At 40.6% G+C, this 12,177-nt stretch overlaps 1 non-coding gene across 1 annotated transcript; it reads right to left on the bottom strand.

Annotated features, from left to right (window-relative positions):
- Nucleotides 1-3,825: 3,825 nt before the first annotated feature.
- On the bottom strand, nt 3,826-3,898 carry TRNAE-CUC. The gene has a single exon. It is a non-coding gene; the product is annotated as a tRNA-Glu (tRNA).
- Nucleotides 3,899-12,177: the final 8,279 nt, after the last annotated feature.

Here is a 12,177-nt window from a genome sequence, read left to right as displayed (position 1 = left end):
CTACTCCCAATGTGGAGCTTATACTCAAGATCATGAGATCAACAGTCTCACGTTCTACTGACTGAGCCAGCCAGGCACTCTTTTCACTTAAACTCTGGCAGTGGTTCCACGGATGGGGAAACTTTTTTTGTTGTTTTTGAGATTTTATTTATTTATTTGTCAGAGAGAGAGCACAAGCCAGCAGAGGGGGAGGGGGGTGCAGCAGAGGCAGAGGGAGAAGCAGGCTCCCTGCTGAAATAGGAGCTCAATGTGGGACTTGATCCCAGGACCTCGGGATCATGACCTGAGCTGAAGGCAGACATTTAACCTGCTGTGCCATGCAGGCATCCCTGGAAACTTATCATTTTCATTTCATAGCAGTAGAAACTGAACCCAGAGGAGTTGAATTCCTTGCCTAAGATTATAGCAGGGAAACGGTAGTAAGTATTGGAGTTAGACCATACCTTTCTAGAACTTACTCTTCATAATGTGCTGTATGACATTCACTAAGGGGACACATTCACAGCTGGTGTGTTGAAAAAAACTGCTTTATACACCTTTCTGACAATTTGGCAATATGTGTGATTACATGCCTTAAAAACGTGAATGGCCTTTGACCCAGTGATTCCAATTCGAGGAATTTCTTTGAGGAAATAAGGCAAATGTGTAATGATGTTTATATGAAGATATTAATCAAGCTCTGGTTATATATTTAAAAATCAAAACTAAATTCCCAATAAATAGAAGACCGGTTAAATAAGTGTGGTTTAGCAATATGGTAATATGTTAGATAGCCATTAACATGTCTATATTTAAAAAAAAGTCTATATTTATGAAAAGAAAAATGTTTATAAAACATTGCAAATGGACAAAATATTAAAAAACACACTGTAGAGTATAATCACAAGTTGTTGAAGAAAAAAAGCACATACAAGGAATATAGTATGTATATATTTAGAAAAATATATACCCAAATTTTAACAACTTTTGATCTTCATTTTATTTTTTTAAAGGTTTATTTAAATTAATTTAGAAAAAGAGAGGGAGAGAACAGTGTGCATGGGGAGGGGCAGAGGGAGAGACTCTCAAGCAGACCTCCTGCCGAGGGTGGAGGCGAAGCGGGTGCTCGATCTCACAGCCCCAAGATGGTGACCTAAGCATAAACCAGGATTTGGATGCTTACCTGACTGAGCCACCCAGGCGCCCCTATTTCTCCTTGTTTACATATGTAATTTAACATTTTCTCCACAAAAGGATTCTTAGCTATGCAATAAAAATAATTTTAATGCAGCATTAACAGTTTTCAGTGTACAACATGATACTGTTATTTCTAGGCACACTGCTGTGTGGCGGATCTCTACAAATTATTTATCTTGCACAACTGAAATTTTATACCTATTTTCCCCTCTACCCGGCATCTGGCAACCACAGTTCTCTTTTCTTCCATGAGCAGACTGACTGTTCTGGATAGCTCATATAATTGGAATCATGTAATATTTCTCCTGCTGTGACTGACTTATTTCACTTAGCATGATGTCTTCAGGGTTAATCCATGTTGTCACATATGGCAGAATTTCCTTGTTTTTTAAGGCTCAAACTATTTCATTGTATGTATGTACAACATTTTCTTTATTCATTCAACCATCAGTGGACATTTGGGCTGTTTCCACATCTTAGCTATTATGAATAGTGCTGCAGTGGACATGGGAATGCAAATATCTCTTTGTGATGAATTTTTTTTTTTAAGATTTTATTTATTTATTTGACAGAGAGAGAGAGAGAGAGAGAGAGAGAGAGAGATCACAAGTAGGCGGAGAGCCAGGCAGAGAGAGAGAGGGAAGCAGACTCCCTGCTGAGCAGGGAGCCCCGATTTGGGTCTCGATCCCAGGACCCTGAGATCATGTCCTGAGTGGAAGGCAGAGGCTTAACCCACTGAGTCACCCAGGCGCCCATGAATTTTTTTTTTTTTTAAGGAAGTATCTAAAATTTTGAGTCTGGAGTCTAAAGACTATTATTTACTGCGGTATGAGTGATTACTTGATGTCACATTTTTCCTTCGGTCAGCCACTGGTTGCTTGGCTTTCTCGTTCCTGAGGAAGGAATACTAACGGACACACACTAGCTAGTTGTGCGGTAGCAGGGCCCCCCATTGATTGCTCAGTGTCCTCTTTCTGCCTCTCTTCCATTTTTCTCCACTGGCTTCCTTGCCAGGGTATGAATTTGCTCAAGTCTCTTTCTCCCTTTGAAAACAATAAAACACTTCTCTGGATTTTGTTGTCTTCTTAAATAAACCTTTCGCCTTTTCTTCCTGAAATGACCGAGTCAACCCTTACTGGCTTTACGTCCTCCAGTCCCATTTGCTCTTCAATGTGCTGATATATAGTTTCTCCTTGAAACCAACCCGGCAAAGCTCTATATTAACAAATCTAATGCCCTTCTGTCAGCGCTTTTCCGTTCGTACCTCTGTTTGACGCAGTGAACCGACAGTTAAGTCTGGCATCCTTGAGCATCCTGTTTCCTTGCATTTATGCCACAACCCCCCCCCCCCCTTTTTGGGTTCTCTTTATTACTCTTCTAGTTTAGTTTCCTTTTTTTTTCTTTAAAGATTTTATTTATTTATTTATTTGAGAGATTGAGAGGGAGAGAATGAGCAAAGGAGGGGCACAGGGAGAGCAGACTCCCCTCTGAGCAGGAAACCCAATGTGGGGCTCAGTCACAGGACCCTGGGATCATGACCTGAGCTGAAGGCAGACGCTTAACGGACTGAGCCCCCCAGGCGCCCTGTTTTAGTTTCCTTTGTTACTATGTGTGGTGGGTGAGTAATGGCTTCCAAATATATCCCTGTCCCAATCCCTAGAACCTGTGAATATTATCTTTTGTGAGAAAAGAGAGTTTGCAGATATGATTCAGTTAAGGGTCTTGAGGCTCAGTTGACAGAGCGTGTGACTCTGGATCTCAGGGTCCTGAGTTCAAGCCCCACGTTGCATGTAGAGCTCACTTACCTCCTCCCCCCAAAAAAGAAGAAGTTAAGGGTCTTGAGATGGGGAGATTATCCTAAATTAAACCATAGGCCAGATGGCATCAAAATGGTCCTCATATGAGGGATATAGCAGCAGTAAGAGAGCAGGAGAAGGCCTGATGATGAAGCAAGCAGTTATTGGGGTGATGGGGGCCTCCAGCAGTCACTGTAGGCAGAAAGGCAAGGAAATGATTGTCCCTTCAGAATGTCCAGAAGAAACTAGCCCTGCCATGACCTTGACATCAGCCCTGTAAAATGGATTTTGGACTTCAGGTCTGCAGAACTGTAAGGAATAAATGTGTGTTATTTTAAGCCACGAAATTTGTGGATATTTGTTAAAACAGCAATAGGAAACTAGTATACTGTGTCTTTATTAATTCTTTCCTAAACCTTGTGCTACCTCAGAACTCCACACATGACTCTCTTCATTCCTTGCTCTACATATTCTCACTTGGACACTTTATCATCTGTCAAGGTTTTAACCATGACTAATGACTACTATGGCCATCTCTCTCAATCTACGGACCCCAAATTCCAACTCTCCAATTACACTGTCATATGGGGTTTTTTTTTTTTAAGATTTTATTTATTTTCGTGAGTGAGAGAGGGAGTACAGCATGAGCAGGGGGAGAGGCAGAGGGAGAAGCAGACTCCCTACTGAGTAGGGAGCCCAGTGAGGGACTCTGTCCCAGAACCCTGGATCATGACCTAATCCAAAGGCAGATGCTCAACCGACTGAGGGCCACCCAGTTGCTCTGTCATATGGTGCCTTGAAGGCAACTCAAATTCATTATCTTTTTTTTTTTTTTTTTTGTAAGTAATCTCTATGCCCAACATGGGGCTTGAACTCATGACCCTGAGATTGAGAGTCACATGCTCTTCCAACTGAGCCAGCCAGGTATCTCTCCAACTCATTTTCTAATGGGCATTCAAAGGAGGATTTACCAGTGTAATGAAGCATAAGCATCAGGTTTCTTCACTTGTTCAGGTATTTTCCAAGACTGTGGGAGAGTCCTAGAAATTTGTAGTTGTGATTTTACATTATTCTTTTTAATAAAATTATTCATTGTCAGGAAGGCAGTGTCTTAGGGGTTCTAGCTGCTATAACAAAAATACCATAAGCTGGGTGACTTAAACAACAAACATTCTCACAGTTCTGGAGGCTGGAAGTCTGAGATCAAGAATGACAAATCTGGGGCACCTGGGTAGCGCAGTCCATCAAGCCTCTGACTCTTGGTCGTGATCTCGGAGTTGTGAGATAGAGCCCTGCGTTGGGCTCTACCTTCAGTCTGGAGTCTGCTTGAGTTTCTCTCTCCCTCCCCTACCTCTCTCTCTTTCTCTAAAATAAATAAATCTTAAAAAAAAAAAAAAAAGAAAAGACTGACAGATCCAGTGTCCAGAGGGCCCACTTCCTGGTTCATAGTAGGCCATCTCACTCACTGTTTCTTTACAGGTGGAAGGAGTAAGGGAACTCCCTGGGGTCTCTTGTGTAAGGGCACTAATCTGATTCACGAGGGCTCTGCTATCATGACCTAATCATACCCCCAAACCCATACCTCCCAATACCATCACATTGGAGGTTAGGTTGCAACCAATGAATTCTGGGGAGACATAAATGTTTAGTCTACAGCAGGCAGTAAGATGCCTCTTACTGCATAGTCCCATGGGTGAATCCAACCTTCGTATATCTCCAAATTTATCCAATTGCTCATGTTTATGCAGCATTTAACCAACATACAGCAGGTGGCCAACAAGTCATAGGCCTGTTATCCCCAGATGCTTTATCCTGGTTAATGACATCACAATCTTGCCTACGAAAGCAGGAGATCTCAGAATCATTTATGATACATCCCACAGCCTCCTGCCATATCCAAGCCAGAAAATCCTATTGGCTTTGCCTTTCTAATTAAGGCTTTGCCTTAATTCTGGCCTTACAATATATCATCACCACAATCTCTGACTTTATTCAAGTCTTGGCTTATTATGATAGTTATCTCATTTGTTTCTGTGCTAAACTTCTCCATTTGATGCAACCTCTTTGCTGCTGATAAATATATCTTCCTAAAGCCAAAAGGTAATCATACCTCTATAGCTTAGTGCTTTGGAATATGAGATCTATAATCCAAAATAATTGATTGTTAAACCTCTAGAGAATGGGGAACTGTGATACTGTGGCTTCTAATAAGAAATATGTGTTTAATCTTTATCCCCATTTCTTTTTTTTTTTTTTAAAGATTTTATTTATTTATTTGAAAGACAGAGATCACAAGTAGGCAGAGGCAGGCAGAGAGAGAGAGGAAGAGAAGCAGGCTCCCCACCAAGCAAAGAGCCCAATGTGGGGCTAGATCCCAGGAACCTGGGATCATGACCTGAGCCAAAGGCAGCGGCTTTAACCCACTGAGCCACACGGGCGCCCCTTTATCCCCATTTCTGCACAGAGCTCCTAAATTTAGCCCTTGGAATTTCCAAGGGAATTTCTTAAGTGATTAGAGTGGTAAAGTATTTTGTTATGTTAATGAGGTGACTTTTGGAATGTCCCCTCATGGGACTAGTCTCTAGAGGAAACAGCCTTGTGATTAGAGGGTTAGAACTTTCAGTCCCATTCCCCTCACCTCTTTGGAGGGGAGAGAGCCTAGAAGTAGAACCAGTCCCCATTGGCCAATGAGTCAATCAATCATGACAATGTATTAAAGCCTCCATAAAACCCCAAAAGGACAAGGTTCAAAGAGCTTGAAGGGTAATGAACATGTGAGGTCTGGGAGGTGCTTGGAGAGGGCACAGATGCTCCACACCCTTTCCCACAAATGCTGCCCTATGCACATCTCTCTGCTCTTCCTGGATTACATCCTTTTATAATAAACTGGTGTCTAGTAAGTAAAATGTTTCTGAGTTCTGCGAGCCGCTCTAGCAAATTCGTGGAAATGGGGAGCAGGTCACGGGAATCTCTGATTTCTAACCAGTCAGTCAGAAGCACAGGCAGCAATCTGGGCCTGTGACTGCTGTCTGACGGCAGGTGTGGGGGATAGTCTGTGGGGCTGAACGCTTAATCTGTGGAATCTGATCCTATCTTTGGGTAGATAATGTTAGAATTGAGTTGAATTCTTGGACACCCTGCTGGTGTTGAGAAAGTCTTGGTAGGTTTAAGGAAACTATCCTCTTCCCCCCGCACACTGGAATCAGTTTCAGAGCTGTAAGAGGGAACCAATGAGCCTAGTAATTAGTGTTTTTGTACCAGGTATTTTGTTTTATCTTTCTTAGTTTTAATTTTATTCCCTCGGAAAGACTTTTTTCTGATGCCATCAGCCAAAGTAGGTGTCCCGATTATAGTCATGTCATCCATGTTTTAAACTTACTAATTCGGGGCACCTGGGTGGCTCAGTGGGTTAAGCCTCTGCCTTCGGCTTGGGTCATGATCCTGGGGTCCTGGGATTGAGCCCCGCATCGGGCTCTCTGCTCAGTGGGGAGCCTGCGTCCCCCTCTCTGCCTGCCTCCCTGCCTGCTTGTGATCTCTGTCTCTCTGTCAAGTAAATAAATAAAATCTTAAAAAAAAAAAACTAATTCATATCTCACTATATAATTATCTTGAATATTGGTTTATTTGTTAGTTTACTTATTATCTGTTTCCTTCATTAGATCATAGCTCTGTGAGGAGAGGGTCCTTTTTTTTAAAACTCTTGTTCACTGATGTATCTCCAGTGTTTATTACTGCATCTTGCAAAAAAAGCTAAAGCTCACTGTTATAGGCTGAATGTATCCCCCATACCCACTCCATTCATATGTTGAAGCCCAGTATGATGGCCTTTGGTGGGATAGTCTTTGGGAGGTGATTAGGCCATGAGGGTAGAATCCTCATGACTGGGATTAGTGCCCTTATAAGATGAGACATAAGAGAGAGGATTTCTTTCCCTCTCTGACATGAAGAAATAGCAAGAAGGTAGCCATCTACAAACCAGAGAGAAGGCTCTCATCAGAACCTGACCATGCTGACTACTTGATCTTCCAGCCTCCGGAACTATGAAAAATAAATGTTTGTTGTTTAAGCCACTTAGCCTATGGCATTTTTGTTATAGCAGCTCAAACTGCGTAAGACAATGTGAATATTTGCTGAAGGAAAGAGCTAAGCTAGGATATTAAAAACAAAGAAAGAAATCTGTAACAACATGGATCTCACATTCAGTTAGTAAAGAAATGATATTATAATGCCACCAAGTTAGGAAGACTAAAACTGCAAAGACATTTTAAAAACTTAAGTCAAAGTAGCTTTATAAAAATTCCCTACATTTTTTTTTTTACTTTTGAACTTCCCATTGGATGGTAAAACTTTCTCATATCTCATCTCATGGCTGGCATCAGGACAAGCCTTTGGAAGTCAAGGAAAAACAGAATGCTTTCCTCTTTCCTGAAGGGGTCATGCACTAAAGTAATTTTGGTGAATGGCTGGTACAGAGCACATAGTAGCCCCACAGTACATGTTCCCTGTTGCTGTAATTTCACACATTTCTTTGTGCTTGAGCACAAGCTTTGCCTATAGCCTTTAAGAGTCTATTACTTCTTTCCCTCAGCACTGCCCCAGAGTTTAATTTTTTGCTCAAGTGTCGGTTGCTCAGAACATCTGGGTGGCTCAGTTGGTAAAGCATCTGCCTTGGGTTCAGGTCATGATCCCAGGATTCTGGGATTGAGTCCTGCATCTGACTCCTTGCTCAGTAGGGAACCTACTTCTCCTTCTGCCTGCAGCTCCCTCTGCTTATTCTCTCGTTCTCTGACAAATAAACAAATAAAATCTTAAAAAAAAGAGTTGCTCTACTAGGATTTCCTACCCACCTGTACATAATATGGATCTATGACAGTATGTGAATACTCTTCTTTTTACATTTCTTGTAGATGAAATACAATGCAATTTATATTTTGAAAATCCATCTCCCAAGATTGAAGTTTCCATTATTGGAAACTTTTTGTATTACAAGTTCCATAAATATCTGAGGAGTGAATGCCCCAGACTGCAAGTTTAATTTGGTTTTGTTTAGCCAAGGGACTTGACTCATTTTTTTTTAAGATTTTATTTATTTATTTGATAGAGAGACAGCAAGAGAGGGAATACAAGCAGGGGGAGTAGGAGAGGGAGAAGCAGGCTTCCCACTGAGCAGGGATCCCGGTGTGGGGCTCTATCACAGGACCCTGAGATCATGACCTGAGCCAAAGGCAGATGCTTAATGACTGAGCCACCCAGATGCCCTGAGACTTGACTAATTTGACTTGGAGCGTGTGAAATAGCAGCTAACACTACTACATATATACACTAACTCTACTGAACACAATTTATAACATAATTTCATATAATTCTCAATTCTATAAGGACAGATTTTGTTTTATCGCTATTTTAAAGTTGAAAAAATGACTTAGGAGGTTGAAGTAACTTAATCGAGATCCAATCAGTGATAAAGCTGAGTTTGGAAACCAGATCTTTCTGACTTTTACTCTTCGCTGTCATGATATAGTGTTGTGCACGTCTGTGCTGTCTTACACAGCAGCCAGCAGTTACTGGTCCACTGAGCACTTGAAATGCGACTAGTGGAAGTCAAGATGGCCCATAAATGTGAAATACACTCTGGATTTTAAAGATTGTATAAGAGGGATGCCTGGCGGGCTCAGTCAGTAGAGCATGTGACTTTTGATCTCAGGGTGTACATTCGAGTCCCACGTTGGGTGTAGAGATTACTTAGAAATAAAATGTTATGGGGCACCTGGGTGACTCAGTCGTTAAGCATCTGCCTTCAGCTCAGGTCATGATCCCAGTAGGCCCCACATCGGGCTCCCTGCTCAGCAGGAAGCCTGCATCTCCCTCTCCCACTCCCCCTGCTGGTTTTCCCTCTCTCACTGTGTCAGTGCCTGTCAAAAAATTAATAAGATCTTAAAGAAAAAGAAACAAAATATTAAATATTGTATATGAAAGGAATACATAAAATATCTCCATTCTACTTAATATTTTTTCATATTGATTACATGTTGAAGTGATAATATTTAGAATATGTTACATTGTATAAAATATATTATTAAAATTGATTTCACTTATTTCTTTTTACCTTTTTTTTAAAAAGATTATTTATTTATTTATTTGACAGAGATAACAAGTAGGCAGAGAGGCAGGCAGAGAGAGGAAGGGAAGCAGGCTCCCTGCTGAGGGACTCGATCCCAGGACCCTGGGATCATGACCTGAGCTGAAGGCAGAGGCTTAATCCACTGAGCCACCCAGGTGCCCCTCTTTCTTTCTTTTTAAAATCTTTTTTAAACCCTCTTGCCATTTTTGAGGATCAGGAACCTGGGAGGAGCTTAGCTTGACAGTTCTGGCAAAGCTCCAGTTACGCTGTTGACTAGACTGCAGTCAGAATCTGACAGACTAGAGGATCCATTTTCAAGCTCATACACGTGGCTGTTGGCAAAAGATTATAGATCTTGCCAAACAGGCTTCCCCACAGTAGCTGTTTTCTTACAGAGCAAGTGATGAGAGAGATGATGGAGATGGGGCTGAGGAGGTGTGGTGTGGATAGGACAGAGGCTGCAGTCTTTTTTTTTTTTGAGGCTGCAGTCTTTTAAACCTCTTTTTTATTCCATTGATCACTGAGCCATCCAGGCATCCCTCCTGATGACAAATTTTGAATATCAACTTAAAAATTTGTGAGGACAGGGGTGCCTGGGTGACTCAGTGGGTTAAAGCCTCTGCCTTTGGCTCAAGTCATGATCTCAGGGTCCTGGGATTGAGTCCTGGGATTGAGTCCTGCATCAGGCTCTCTGCTCAGCAGGGAGCCTGCTTCTCCTCTCTCTGCCTGCCTCTCTGCCTACTTGTGATCGCTGTCTGTCAAATAAATAAATAAACTCTTTAAAAAAATTTGTGAGGACATAATTTTAAAAAATTATCTTACATGGTATTTAAGGGAAAAAAGTCCTCGGTGATTATTTCATAATTTCTTTCACCTCGAACTCCCAATCTCCCTTCTTCTCCCTCCCTCCCAATCATTCTGTTTTGACTTTGCTTATTCACTACTTCATTGATTAAAGTAGGAGCAATCAGATGAGAAATTCTACTACACCTATTTACCGACATTCAGCATACTCTGCTTTCCTCAGCCTCCAACGCCATTGCTCCTCTCTGGCCAAGTTACTCTTGATGTCCATTATTATGTGCACATAATGATGGCCTTCCTATCCAGAGCTCCCACTTTTTTAAAACTTTTATTTTATTTTGTAAAAGATTTTATTTGTATATTTGTCAGAGAGAGAGAGGGAGGGAAAGAGCACAAGCAGGGGGAAGGGCAGAAGGAAAGAGAGAAGCAGGCTCTCCATTAAGCAGGACCCTGGGATCATGACCTGAACTGAAGGAAGACACTTAACTGACGGAGCCACCCAAGTGTCCTTAATTTTTATTTTTTTAAAGTAAGCTCTATACCAAATGTGGGGCTTGAACTTACTATCTGACGTTGAGAATCACATGCTCTCTGGACTCAGCCAGCCAGATGACCCTAGAGTTAATACTTTTATTTGTCTATTATGCCTTTTTCCAATTCCTGGAATCCTTATTTATGTAATAATCATCATTTATGTAATAATAAGTGAATCAACATTTTTTACTGATGACAAGTAAAGGGTCATGAATTGGAAAATCCAGGAGTGTGTTTGTTCATATGCAAAAGGGACAGAAATTGTGCTAAAAAAAAGAGCAAGTGATAACAATATCTATTCATTTTTAAAGATAGGGATCAGAGGCATAGAAAGTCTTTCTTTCTTTCTTTGTTTTTTTTTAAGGTAGTGTTTTTTTTGTTTTGTTTTGTTTTAAGATTTTATTTATTTTTTCGTGAGAGATTGAGCAGACAGGGGTAGAGGCAGAGGGAAAGGGAGAGGTAGACTCCCGCTGAGCGGGGAGCCTGATGTGAGGCTCAGTCCCAGGACCCTGGGATCATGACCTGAACTGAAGGCAGACGCTTAACTGACTGAGCCATCCAGGTGCCCACAGTCTTTTATTTCTGATTTCACTCTTTCTGCTATGTGCTTATACTAGAACTAGAAGATAATAGAAGGCATAACTGGCATAAAGAAGTCAGTTTTTACTACCATGCCTTGGACCCCAACCCTTAGGTCCACCAGACTGAAATTTCCTGAACAGGTATGTTGTTTTATTGCTCTTGGTGTTAGTATCTGACACATACTTGTTTAAAAAGTATTTGCTGCCTCAGTGGGTACAGCATGTGGTTCCTAATCCTGGGCTCATTAGTTCATGCCCCATGTGAGATGTAGAGTTTACTTCAAACAAAAACAAAAAAGTATTTGCTAAATGAATATATTACCTTATTTTAACTTTTTATACGTTGTTTTATTAAGAGTATTTATTTTTTTATTTATTAAACATATTTAATAACTTCTATGTTTGAAGTACTTGTCTTGATCGTGGACTTAGTCAATAGTGAACAAAGATAAAAATGATTTAGAAATGTTCTATCTATTCAGGGCCCATAAATTCCAAGAATATAGCCTAGATTAAATACCTTATACTATAACTCAATATACTTGATAAAATCTCATACCTAGTCTAATGATCTTATTTTATAGATGGAAGTCAAGAAAGTTTAAGTGATTTGCTCCAAATCCACAGCTAGTTCGTATCATAGATGTGACCTCTCTTCTCAGGACATTGTCCTTTACCGTGAATTTTGCTGACAAGTAGATACACTGATGTAATTAAAGACAACTATTTGAATGTGTAGACTAGCTTATTTAGGAAAAATAAATGGATCCTTATGAATTGTAAAGAGTTTGCCTGACTGAATTTAACAATACCTTCAACTTTCACGCATATGATCTTCTGCTCTTTGCAGTTGGTCATTTACGTAGTATTTATGCTAGTATTTTTATTTGGGAAATTAGAAGGACTGTTCATCTTCAGAATTTTTCAGAAATACTGATTCATTTCAAAAAGACAATCTGTTACCGCAGGCAAACTGCAGACCATGGGCCAAATCTAGCCACATGCCTGTTTTTATACAGTTCATGAGTAAAGAATGTTTTTTCCATTTTAAAATAATTGGAAAAAACTAAAGGAAGAATAGTATTTTGTGACATGTGAAAAACGATATAAAATTCATATTTTAGTGTCCACTCACGTGGTTTTATGAGAACACTACCATGTTCCT

This window comes from Meles meles, chromosome 2, assembly GCF_922984935.1.
Source record: "Meles meles chromosome 2, mMelMel3.1 paternal haplotype, whole genome shotgun sequence".
Classification (NCBI taxonomy): Eukaryota; Metazoa; Chordata; class Mammalia; order Carnivora; family Mustelidae; genus Meles; species Meles meles.
Note: the sequence above shows the minus strand (reverse complement) of the source record. Positions and strands in the feature narration are given on the sequence as shown.